Source organism: Dermacentor albipictus, chromosome 1 (assembly GCF_038994185.2).
Source record: "Dermacentor albipictus isolate Rhodes 1998 colony chromosome 1, USDA_Dalb.pri_finalv2, whole genome shotgun sequence".
NCBI lineage: Eukaryota > Metazoa > Arthropoda > Arachnida > Ixodida > Ixodidae > Dermacentor > Dermacentor albipictus.
This window is the reverse complement of record NC_091821.1, coordinates 442,521,887-442,535,596: the sequence shown is the minus strand read 5'-3', so window position 1 is coordinate 442,535,596 and position 13,710 is coordinate 442,521,887.

Genomic DNA, 13,710 nt, shown 5'->3' with positions numbered 1-13,710 from the left:
CATTTATCGTCTTTAAGATCTTTTAGGTGACACATCTTTATTAGCGGCAAGCAACAATATTCAGCGACACGACAGACAAATTCACGAGATTTTAAGGGCTTAGAAGTAAAGAAAGTTATTAGAAAAATGATTTTGTAGAACGTGCTCTGTTATTCATGACCTACAACAAAGCGGTGGAAATTTCCTGCGCGGTGCTGGGGCTGTGTGACTGAAATTATCATCAAGCAACAAGGGTCTCGGCTCAGTAAGACTATACATTGCATGTATTTTTTTTTTTTTTCACCGGGGGACCCATACTTTACAATCGGCTGACAAAATGCACGTTTGAGTGATGACGTTTTGTTCAAGAAAAACACGCTACAAACGTTCCTGAGACTGCAGGACGCATGTCAGCGCGCAGTGGCGAGAAACCCACTGCATGCTGGCGTGCGTCCTGCAGGACTTTTAATAAAGTTTATCCAATCCAAATTCTTGCACGTTCGCTTGACAGAAATGACACATTGTCTTATAAGCAGCAAATAATAAAATAACAAATAATGCAATTCGATTTGAGGAAGATCGCGGGAAATGCATCGCGGGCAAGTGCCCTCCTTTACTGTGTTCTCTCAATTACAGACGTCTCTTCTAAAAAGAAAAAAAAACAAGCAGCACAGAACTCAGAAACATCGTAAAGTGGCGTAAAATTGCGTAAGGCTTGCCGGAAAATTGCAAGATAAGGGCTTCATGACAGGTCCACGATCCCCACGAGGGTCGTCAGCGTTGCTTTAAGTGTTATTGCCGTGCGCTTTCCGCGAAAACACGTACTAAATATTTACACCGACGGCACTAAAGCATCCACATGAGGCTTTCTCGCCAGCTTTACTTTGTGGTGCCGTTATGCAGCTGATCCCCTTTGCTGTGGTGAACACGGTTTGCAGATTCTTGAAAAGACCGACTCGAAATAAAGAAATAAAATTCAAATGGGCTATTCCAAGACGTTGTGCTGTACGTGACACAGGACGCGTAGCACAGCTGCAATTCGAGCAGACAACGGAAGCGTCATTAGTCCCAGCCTCTCCTTTGGAATGTTCGTTTTCCAGAACCTGTGGGCCATCAGCTGATTGTAGGGGGAACAAAACGCTGGTCTTAGTTCTCCTTTTGTATTTCCTTGGGTGCTGATTATACGACTTGAGAAATTTACTTGAGGCTGACCTACGTGCGCCTATTTAATAAGTTGTATTCTCGACCTTGCTTTTATTTAAGAAGTGCAGAATTAACTGCGGAAATGAAAGTGGCCGACCAGAACCTCTATGATTCCTGATAAGAAAGTAACTTTTCATACTGATCAAGTGGGCGTTTATGACGAGGCTAGCTACCTTATTTAGCTAAGTAAAACGCATAACTACTCCTAGTATGGTATGAAACTTGTCCATAATTCTTTGAAGGCTTGATCAGAGAAAATATTTCCAGAAAGGCTGAATACCGAAACCCCTGATAAGCGCAGTTGCAATAGGTGTACCGATAACTGTGCGAAAAAGCGAGTGTTAGTTCCCTGCTATATCTCCGATTGAAACAACATGATCTTGCACGCTCGTACAACCAGTATAAATAACCAGTATAACCAGTATAACCTTAATGAAGCTGCTAACGAGCTTGTTGCTTACTGCCATGAATGTTATCGCTTCATAACAAAGCAGCTTATGGAGAAGCTAGCCAGCTACATTTATATCATATAACGTTTAATGTGTATTTATTTTGGGAGTTATGGGCGACACTCGCGAAGTGAACAAAGACTAAAGAATTTTTGTGGCTCAAAGCTGAATATTTAGTTGGTGTGCATGTGCATTTTATTTTTTGTGGACTTTGAAACACATAGGATTTCATATCTGAGGCTACAAAATTACGCCAAACTAAGCCATGCCTTGCTGATTTAGGGAAGATTTTGGGCGGTAGTTGAGCTCGGTGAGGACAATTGGTTTCATTAAATCAATCTATATGGTTTACCGTTCCAAAGAAGTCCTATCGGTATGAAACACTGCAGCATTAATCATGGAGCTCTCCCGCTATGTACTTGGTGCAAAGCAGAGCCCCAAAAAGGGAGTGTAGAAAATGGATGCATGCCTTTCACTAGTCATATATCTCGTGATCTTTTCTCGTATTACAGTGTCATAACTAAATACATCATTTTATTAATGTTAAATAGCCTCTTATATTAAATCTTAGTCTCTGCTTTTCTACCAACTTTAACAACCTAACATTGTACCCGGTGCCGTGGATTGATTGAACGAGTACCTCACATGTAAATGACAGCGTGCTTCCGCTAACGGGCACGGTTCATTGACTGACTCAGTGGCTTAAGGGCGTCATTCTTCCACTTTTTTCATATAATTGTCGTCTTTTTTGCCATCGTCCCAACTGTAATAATGTCGCGGTCATAACATACTCTCACATTACTCAAGTTTAGTAGACGAAATTGGAGACCTCGAGACGTTTCCACCATGCAGATATTGCGTGGCTAAGACGATATTCACCCTTTGGTTGCTCGAAGTACATATATGATTTGCCAATAGAGAGAGAGAGAGAGAGAGAGAGAGAGAGAGAGAGAAAGAGGGATAAATAGAAGACCGCAAAGGAAGGGAGCTTAACCAGACGAACGTCCGGTTTGCTACCCTGCACTAAGGGAAGGGGTATAGGGAAGAAGAGAGAGATAGATAGATAGAGAGGGCACAGTTTCACGCACATTTGAAGGTTCACACCGAGTCTACTCCCAGTTCCAAAGAGCTGTGGACTTGAGGTAGTTCAACAGCGCTTTTGTGGCTCTCCGTGCCATCGACGCCAGTAGCCTTTGCATACAAGCGTGCTTGTGAATCCTGTGAAGTGTTTCTACCCTGGCTGAAGACTATATTGAAGGGTAAGAAGACGGCCAGTCAAAGGTGTTGGAATGCATTTAGAAAAACGTCTAAGCGAATTAAACATACCAAAAATATAGTTTAGCTGCATTTGTAATTGCGGTACAGCAGCAAAAATGCGATAGCAAGTTAGCAGACAGCCATGCGAAGCAAGAATTGAACTTTTATAGAGCGCACCAACTTATAAATATTCGCCTGCTAACTAAATTAACCAGCATGGTGTCAGCGGGCACAGCAAAACTGAACACATCACACCCGATGACCGCGGACACCCATGAGCAAGTGCGGCAGCAGCAGCGACTGAAGTGACCTTCGGGATGTCTATCACATCAAAGGAAATTTAGCGCCGAGAGCACACAGAACGTACAAAACTACGAGCTTTTAGACTCTGCCCCCAACGCAGATCCCTCTCAAGATACGGCTGTGCGACCATGCTCAGCCGCCACTTACGTAGTTGCAGCCGGAGTGGAACGCTGCGCGCTCTCTCCCCTCCTCAACTCCCGGTGCCTCGCAACCTTGGGCGCTTCGCGTGCTACGGAAGACGGCACGCATCCTCCGAGCTCACCTCCCTTTCGCGTGGGCGAAAATGAGGCGGATCAACGGCTCCCCTAGCAAGCTTTTATTCGCACATCACGCGGTGTTATCGCTTTTGGACATAAATAGAACATCATGGAGACACCGACGGCAGAAAAGACGCCTGGAGCGTTCAGGTAACTGCTATTGTAATAACAAGTAACTGTTATCGTGAGGAGATGCTTGGTAAGTGAGAAAATGCGCAACAATGAAAGACGGGTGTAGACGCTGCGTGAAGTTCCTGCATTAGCCCGCGGTGGCGTCATGGATTGTGAAGGCACCTTGTGTGGTTCAGTGAATTTTTTTATTGAAAAATGTGAACTTTGCTCTATTTTATTGCAGCCATACACTGAACTAAAGTTTTCGGAAGCTTTACTGCGCCACCATCACAGACAAATAGAAAAAATAGTTAGAAATCTTTGACGTGACATGGACATACCATCGTTCGAATTCAGACGCAAAATTCCAGCGAGGCAACGATTGGCCTCCATTTTCTTATTTAGTAATCATTCTTTCACCGCAACAAAGCAAAATTAAAGTATGAAAAATTGTTTGATTTTCGAGCATCTACTGGCTCGTGCCACGCCATCTGAGGTTGCTATATATTAGAGTATATAAAATGGCATGTTTTCACGAAGGTAAAAGAAGGAGGCTAGCCAAATAGACGCTGCCTGCTTTAACGACAGGCTAGGAATATTTATTTTGGTATGGTGCCGGGGGGGGGGGGATAAGATTCTTTCTTACTTCCCTATCTACCTCCACCTCTTGGGCTGGGCCTCTATCAGGATTTATTCCCACTTTATTTATTATGTCTCTTCCTGTCCTCGTGGTGCTAAGTCTCTCAATTTGAAAGGTTCGCATCGCTTCTGCCAGTTCTGCCAATGTGTTGTGCACCACTAGAGCCATCAGTCTCTCTGTGGATGTGCACATGGGCAGTTGGTAAGCTGAAGAGGAGATTATCTAACAAAGGAAAGCAGAAAAAAAAGGAGAGTGTAATTCGGCAACTCGTATTATTGCATGGAAGAAAAACAGTCACTTTGTGATTTGTAAAGTTCATGCTGCCATGAAGACCTCATACCATTTGCTGACAATCTTTCTTGTTAGAAACTGATGGTTGTCAAGCACTGTCACTTTCTAGAATAGTTTCGCTGCACCTAGCGGGTGGTGAGAGACATAGAGAGCATTGGCCTTAGTCCTTGGGTGCTATGTCAAAAAAGATGAGCCCGAAACCGCATACATTTATCGAAGGAAAAAAATTTGAACTCAATTAGAAGCTCTAAAAGAGTAGCGGCGGTGAGTTGTGTGCTACTTTTATAACAACGTTTTCACAAAGACAACGGAAAAAAAGCCGAGGGATTGAAAAAAGTACACCAATATAAAGTAATCAGGCTAAATTGAGAGCAAGCCATTGAACCAGCTTTCATTTGTCTCACGCTGGACCGTCAGACCAAGGGCCCGTAGGGGAAAATTATTTCCGGTTCAATATCCTCTTCCTGTCTTGCCACTCTGCAGAAGTAGTCTCCACACCCCATTTATCCTTGTTATTTGAGCTTCTTGTTGCATACATCTTTTTTTCTGATCACTATTGTTTCTTTTTAGCATAACAAACGCTGCTGCGCCTTTAGGTTCGGTATGGAGGAGAAAGACGGCAGGTCCTCGGCGCTATCCCAGAAGCTGAGCAGATGTAAGTTCCCAATTACGTTCCGGTCTTCTTTTGTGCTTGCCCTGGCCTTTCAAGAAAAATACTAATGTGCGGGCAAGCGAGAAACAGAGCGGCTTTGTTCGCCCTTAACTTTAGATGCTTCAAAAAACAAATGGCCCCTTAACCATATCGTTCCCGATACCGAAACGAATCTTCCCGGTGCGTGTATCGGAAGAGAAAAATAAATTCGAGAGGACCTAAAACGAGTGCATAATTGGCCTAGGGTAGGAATGCAGAGGCTGGAAGTGCTAAATGATGGCCTTCTGTGGAATGAGGTTTAGAAGCTTCAGCGTAGCACGTGAAATCAGGCAAGCAATAAGAGAGCGAGTGTCTAAATGGTGACCTACCAGTTGGAAAACGGCCCTAATTCTAGAATAGATGACAGCTTCTTCGAAGAATTGCCGTAGCGTGACAATTTGAGCTGGTTTGGTGTCCTCCTCGTATTGTTCTTTTGTTGTAATGTCAAGAAAAACAAGTAGGAAAAAATGGGGGGGGGGGATTATGGTTTCCGTTGTTATTCTATCTCTACCAAGCAAAGCTTTCACCAAGGATGGGGACGTTAGTACATACAACTTAAACACAGTTGGTAAGGCCACGTTTTGTTGGAAACATGTACAACCGCTTTACTGTCTCAATGACTACTACCACGATGTGAGAGCAGACGTTGCTTGTCCTGTTTTATTTCATATTTAATTCAAATGTTCAAGTTTTATTTATATTTTAAATACGCATGATTCTCTCGTTTTCTTCACAGAATACATGATCATGTACAGAAAAGCCGATCTGTATACCTAGTGCGAGAGATGATGACGGAATTTAATAAATGAGGTGCACAAGGGTGCAAAACCGTGAGCTCCATACGCTGATCGCATGTTCTTAAAAGCCGCGGTTTTAAACGGCTATTTTGGTCGGCAAATATGAGCATACAAATACGGACATACAAAACAGATATAATTACTATTTGGTGCGCTGCAAAAAGAAGTGCAACGCCTACATTGCTTTTCTTTTGCCAGGTGATTGCTTTTTCTTCAAAATATCTTGTTGTGCAGTTACTACTCAACGCGTCTATATAGGTTAGCCGGCACTTTTATAGTGAGAGAATATTGTCTAATCAAATTGCCGGCGCCACGCCCATGCTGTGGGACGCTGTCGAGTGTAAACGAGCAGCACTTTTGTTATTTCTAGATAAAACGTTGTCACGTTTGAACATCAGAGCTCACCCGTTAGTTCCGATTTCGAAAACCGACAACTACGCTAACCGCTCTTGTACTAATTTCAATGTTCCCTGCCTTTCTGTTGGGAGGGTTAGATACCAAGGCTAGAGGCGACTGCTCCTCATGGCGGCACAAAGCAATGTGGTTTAGGAACATCAAACCATTTATTACGGTATATAATAATCCGCTTAAACACGTCACTAGGCCGAAGGCCGGCAGAATTGAAGATAATAACGAAGCTCTCCCCTGGCGTCGCTTGGGTCTGCCGCTGTCTTCGTGTTGCAATTAGATAGTGATGCCCGCTAGTTAAGCAATATATGTATTTGGGTGTATACAGAAACGCAAGAAAGACCTAAGCAAGCATCCACTAAGATAATCTAAAGAATAAAATAGTAGCGGAAGGCAGCTATAATGAAGCATAGATAACTTTGGTTCTCCATTAAATACCAGCTAGTGCGAGAAATTCCGAACTGTGTAATGGTGTGAGAGCGAACGCTCCCAAATGCAATTCTATGTTTTAAATGAGAAGCCTTGTCGGTGCTGCAGATTAATCAGAGGTGAACTGGCTGACTGGCTTTTGCGGCTTATGATAAAACCACAAAGAGAGTGCAAGGTGACATGAATTGGGTTTCTTTGAAGCCGGAGAAGCGGAGAGAAAAACTAGTTTTGAAAAAACGCTAAGGAACATTGGTAAAAAAATGCCTCGTGGTTGTCCACCTGTAACTAAGAACGCGGGAACGGAACGGAGAAAGAGGTCAAGAAATTTGGCAACAAAGTACGAGGTAACTGAAAGTTTGCAAAGCCAATGAGGGGTAAAGAAAATCTTTGTGACAGAATCAGAGACGGCAAATTGGATGCAAAGGATGCAAAAATATATACCATGGACATTTACCGGAAAGGCAAGCAAGAAATCGCGAGGAAAATTTTATGATAACGCAAAGGGCAGTGCCTGTCTATTCAAGACCGAGCTGGCTGTCTGATGACAAAAACTTGCCGCAGTAAATATACGCTTCGGAGTGCACCATGCATGCGTTGCAAAAAAAAGGGGGGGGGGGGGAATAACTCGGCGCATGATAATAGGATGCCAAACAAATGAACATTACATTATGGGGTTTTACGTGCCGAAACCACTTTCTGATTATGAGGCACGCCGTAGTGGAGGACTCCAGAAATTTCGGCCGCCTGGGGTTCCGTAACGTGCGCATAAATCTATGTACGCAGGTGTTTTCGCATTTCGCCCCATCGAAATGGCCGGCATTCACCCAATGAAACGGCCAGGTCCTCTTTTTAGAAGCGTTGTGATTCGGGGAGGATGGGAGAATTCAATAAATTAGCTGTCAAGATAAGCTAGACAAGTTCGCAATATTTGTGGAAAAACCAGGGAAGAGATTGAGAACAGGAGTCATTACATGCTCAAGTAACTGTACAATGTTGTCAGAGATTTCAAGCACGAAAGTGAAAGTCCAGATCAGATAAGCAAAATGGCAAAGGAATATATGTAATAAAGCTTGATTAAATCTCACAAGCGAGGTGACTATTTTTCTCCACCCCCGTTTGGCCGGGATACCAAAAAATATCATAATCATCATCAGTACCACCATCGAAGAGGAGCCTAATGTGGCGTTAGTAAAGTCCTGGACTAGGCTCTCACACTGGGCACAATCGCGTTCACAAATAGATTCTTAAGGAACACGTGTGAGAATGTTTGCTTACTTCAAGGCACAACATCATGACAATATGACTATGCAAACGATCTGGAGAAAGTTACCCACCACGGTGTCTTAGCGGCTATGGTGTCGCGCTGCTAAGCACGAGGTCGCGGGATCAAATCCCGGCCGCGTCGGCCCAATTCGATGGGGCGAAATAAAAAAAAAAACGCCCCTGTCTCCTGCAATGGTGGCGCGTTAAAAGTCCCGTGGTGAACAAAATTAATCTGAAGTCCCCCACTACGGCATGCCTCATAATCAAATCATGCTTTTGGCACGTAAAACCCCAGAATTCATTCCGATGGAGGCTTCCGAACCCTGTCCTCGCAGCGCAGTATCCCAATGCGCTACCCGTTCGACCCATGATTACCCATCAATACATTCTGTTCTTCAGTAAAAGCAGCAATACAAGTGTCCGACGCTTGTATAGTGCTTTCCAGCGGTGGTATAAGCAGTTCACTGCAACCACCCCTATTACTTGACAAAGCTAAAAACAATGCTTTCACATGTCGTACAGCATCACCCCCCTTATACAAAAACTTCAAACTCTTTGCTGCATTTAGTTCTACTCGACGGGGAGTGCCAAATCATGCATCAAACGTTTTCTAGCGCTTGTACGAAAGTTTAGGTATAAAGCAAGTCACAGCAGCGATGCCGGACCGTTATCCACAACTTTGATATTGCATGCCTTTTGTGTGTGTTCTGTATAGACATATTACGGCTAAAAGTTTTCTTGTCAGCTAGCGCGAAAAGTTTTCATTTTCTCCCTATAAATTAACATGGTGACTACAGACTTAGTTATACCATTGTAAATGAATTTGACTTAGTGTTCTCCCCTTGCCACTGACTGGGAATTTCAACTCACGATGTATGATAGCAGATTCGGTGCATTGAATTTCGAACAAATGCATTTTTCGAGTAGAAAATGCTAGCTGTCATCTCGCGCACTTATCCCTGAACGTTTCTTGCTTAACTCGGATGATTACCGTTTAATGCTTCTATCCACTTAAAAGCCCTGCACTTCTGGAATGTGGACGTCTCCTACAGGTCTCGCTAGGTTCACATTCTATCAAGATGGGCTGAGTTTTCTCCGGGTTTCTGCAGCAGCATACAGATTGCCCGTCCTGTTGCGAATGTTTTCTCCGGTATGTTCTTGTGCTCAGGCAACCAACTCGAACCTGCAATAGCAATGCGCTGTCCTTGGTGTTATCGAACAAATTTCCCTTTCAAGCTTCTTTCTCGCCACTGTTGTGAATCTCTATCGCTAATTAATAATCTCCAATCGCTTCAGACCAACTTATCTGCTTGAGGATTCTGGATAAAGAGCGCCAGAAGGAGGTAGGTGCACATAATTATTAGCCCATTCTTTGTCCTCAGTAGGCTTGGTCACCACTACGGGGTCAGACGCAGCAGATGTGCCTCATATCGGCACCACCAAAGCCCGAGTTGCACCAGTTACAGTGCCCGTAGGACAACAACAGAAGATATCGACTGGACTCTACTCGAAGAGAAATGCAATCGCATATCAATTTCAAGCCGGTAGGTGAATTTCTCACCTTAATACGGAAGTTTAAAGTTTCGAATATGGAGCAGCTGCTTCGAGTCACAAACGCGGCAAGAACGCCCATAGAAATGCATTGCGTTAGCTGCGCCTAGGCGTGGACCGTTTGACCGCCAGCACATCAACAATGCTAACGGTGACCCAGTAGGCCTCTCAAGGGCCAACGACGGCTACTGGTACAGCACCGGCACCAATGTGCGCCACCTAAGTGCACCCACCGATTGATTATACCGAAGATCGAGCCCTCTTCCACCGAGATGGAGCATGAGTTCGACAAGGACCTCGTCGAAACCGACCCGACAAAGACCGACCAAATTGGCGGTAGTTGACACATAGTGGATAGGCAAAGAGCCAAGAAACGTTTCAAGAACGAAAACGGGAAGGAAGCCCCATCTCCGAAGCAGCGCGGCTCACAAAGTCAGCAAAGCTTAGCGATAGGGAAACTGTCCGACCATCCATATGGTGTGACCAGCAACCAAGGAAATCGCTCTCAGCACCCAAAGCGCAAACCTTGGCCAGCACTACCAAAGGACCATGTGAAAATCATTATGCATCTAACAAAGCAATCAATAATCAAAGACATATAAATACCAATTTTGGCGAGCGCCATTCTCCGGTCAACCCAATTAATCCAAGACCATCTCAATCGATTTCAAGATGGAGCCGTGTAGTGAGAGAGAATCACAGGCATAGATTTCATCTTCCGCACTTGCCCCGGATCGAACAATATATATTTATTGGTGGGCAGCACGGAAGTGGCCAACGTACTTCGCCACATCACGCAATTCGAACCGAACGGACGCGTGCACCAATTCAACATATACGGGGCAGCCTCCGACATCTACTATCCAGGTCTGGTTCACGTAATTTTGACGGACACACACAAGGGTCATTTAGTAGCCAATAAGCGAGTACGGACACACGGAGTCCAAATCGAACGAGCTTGGATGCTAAGTAAACCATCCAAGGCACTATTCACGTTCACCCGTGGCTCCCTCCCCATACGTATTTATTGCGTGGAAGGGGAAATGCGGCCCCATTTATACATGCCCACTGTTCACATATGGACTGAATGTTACCAAGCTGGACACCGACTGGATGCGTGCCCCCATCCGGTCAACATCTACAAAAAATCTGCCCTGAAAAACACGGGTGCATGATGAAATGTGCCATGTGTGGAGCGGCAGGCCACGAGACTAGTAACAGCCTAAAGAAACTAAAGAACATTCGTTTCAAGAACAAAATCATCAGTCCCACTTGCGGGAGCGAATTAGGCTGAAAAAAACATCGATGATTCAGCTCAAAAACAAGGAAGACTGTGATCGCCTCAAATCCACGTCTCCTAATGGCAAAATAAGTCGGAACCCATCCAGGGAGCCATCCAGAACCGCACAAGAGCCAGTGCTCCCGCAGCACCACCAGCCACAAAAACCTCAGGAGAACTGGGTGACTGTTGTATCATCCAATGCTCCCCAACACACTATAGACACAGAGCGAGATCCCTGTTATCAAATACTTAAACAAGAAAATGCGCAGCTACGCGCACAACTTTGAGATAAGTAATGCAAACGACAGCGATTCGACGAGAAAATTAAGGAGCTAGAGTAACGCCTCACATGAAATTACAACAGCTCGAATCAGATCGAGGACAATCAGTTTTCAATTAAATTTCAACTTTTTTTAAAATTTTTCCAGAAATAGTGGGTCCTGGAAAGAGTCAAGAGCTAAAAGCTGTCTCGACAGCTTGACTAGGCCCATTATCCCCTCTGCAAGGCGGTATTGGTTTACAGCAACAGGTAGTGTCCATACTAAATGACATCAGGAAATGCGAAGAACTATGACTTATACAGTAGCATAATCGCAATTAATTATTAAATCAACAGCATATAATTTCAAAATGTGTTTGCAATAACTTTATCTATAGTTGTGAACACGTGACAATACAAACAAAAGAAGTTAAGACACCAGAAATATGAACAAAAATAGAATACATACATGTTAATGTTAAACAGCCCTTGCAAAACGAGAGGCAAACACACATAGCTGTTCATTCTTTGGAAAGAAAATACATTCTCAGTTCTTTTACGCCGTAACTGATCACACATTTATGCTCATTTAGAATAAATGGCAGATTATGCTGTAATGACTCAACTTTATAATAATTTCGAAATTTCGGGCGAAGCCAAACATTATCGTTACGTGTGGATAGTGTAACATGTCTCTTTCTTAGAGATACTAGATTCATTAAAAAATCTTGGAAAGCTACAGTGGAAAAGTAAAAAAAGCGGAGCAGGCGATACGGATACATATATTCCGCACTAATTAAATTGTAACTTATAAACGCACTTCGCGTGGGAGACAGGTAATCAAGGTTAGCAATATGTCGCATAATCTTCTTCTGAAGTACACATATCTTTGCAACGTTTCTTTTTTCCGTTGTAGCCCATACCAGACCACAGGGGTTAATATGTGAAGCAAACAGTGCATGGTAAATATGGATTTTGACCTGTGTTGGAAGATGTCGGCAATGAGATAAGATTCCCGTCATTGCGGCTAGTTTTCTACAAACATCTTCTATGTGTTTATCCCAACTAAAGTTTGAAGAAAACGGAACCCAAGAATTTTGTGTTCATTCACTACTTGAACTTCTTGGCCTTGGCATCTGGCCACATGGCATGTTTTGCCTAGGTTATTTTTAGCTCTAAATGTTACTACTTTCATCTTCTTAGAATTTATTCTAATGCAATTCAAATTGGACCAGAGGTGTTTTTCTCAAATATCTGATTACATTTGAAAATTAGATCGTCTGCATTGGGGCTCGAAATTATTATGCTGCTGTCGTCTGCCTATATAATATATTTACGGTTGAATCAATGCTCACAATATCATTAATATATATATTAAAAAGCAAAGGCCCTTACACACCGTCTTGTGGTACGCCGATTTGCACGGGTAAAAAGAAGGATTGTTGATTATCTATAAATATTGCCTGCTTCCTGTTTTCTAAGTCGGACTTTATTAGAGCCAGAGGTGTTCCGCGGCTCCCACTAAGAGAAAGCTTGTAAATTAAATATTATGGTTGAGACAGTCAAACGCATTATTAAAATCGATAAACAGGCCGAGAGTGAAAAGGTTATCCTAAATATTTTGCACAATGATTTCTTTAATGGTGAGAAGGGCAGTTTCTGTTGATCGCCATTTCCGGAAGCACAATTGGGCGTCACGTATAATGTTCTTACAATGGAAAAATTAGGCAAACGAGTGAATATCACCTTTTCTAATCCTTTGGAAAAGATTGGAATGACAGAGAGTGGCCTCTAATTGCTTGTGTCGTTTCTGTCACCGCCCTTGAATAAGACGCTCACCCTGATTTTCTTAATTTCAACAGGGTAGACGCCAGTTTCAAGAATCAGGTAAAAAATATGAGAAATCACAGAAGCTATGAATTCTATGAAATACTTAAATGGTTTCATTTGAAGGTTATCTATGTCTAAGGCCTTGGTAGTGTTTAGGTTCATGAATGTCCTGTAAACCTCTATGTCGTCCGTAGGTTCAAGGAAAACATTGTCGGCGCATGTGTTTATCGGCGTTTCTTAATTCGGTGTCTGATTTACTGGTATTGCAATATTCGTGAAATGACTATTGAAATGGTCAGCAAGTGCTTTCCCAGAGAGCTCCCTTCCTTTATGGTTTATTTTTACTGCTGACGCGTTCGTTCTGCCATAACGTTTCTGCCCATAACCTCATTTATCAATTTCCTGACTGCATTGGGCTGTTTTCTTGTGTGTTCAGAAACTATTTGCTCATAATATGTTCGCTTGGAGTGTCTAAGCTCAGCGTTTAGTTTGTTTCCTGCGCTTTTGAATCGGATCAAAATTTCTGGCGACCGAGTACGTAGAACTGCGTGGTAAAGCTTATTCTTGTTCTTTATCATTTTAATATGTGCGGGTGTGACCCATGGTGTTCTGGTTTTTTTAGTGTTTAATTGTTTTTACAGGAAAACGTGAAGCGTACATTGTTATGAATTCGGAAATGAACTTTGTGTACGCAACATCTGCTTCTTTTA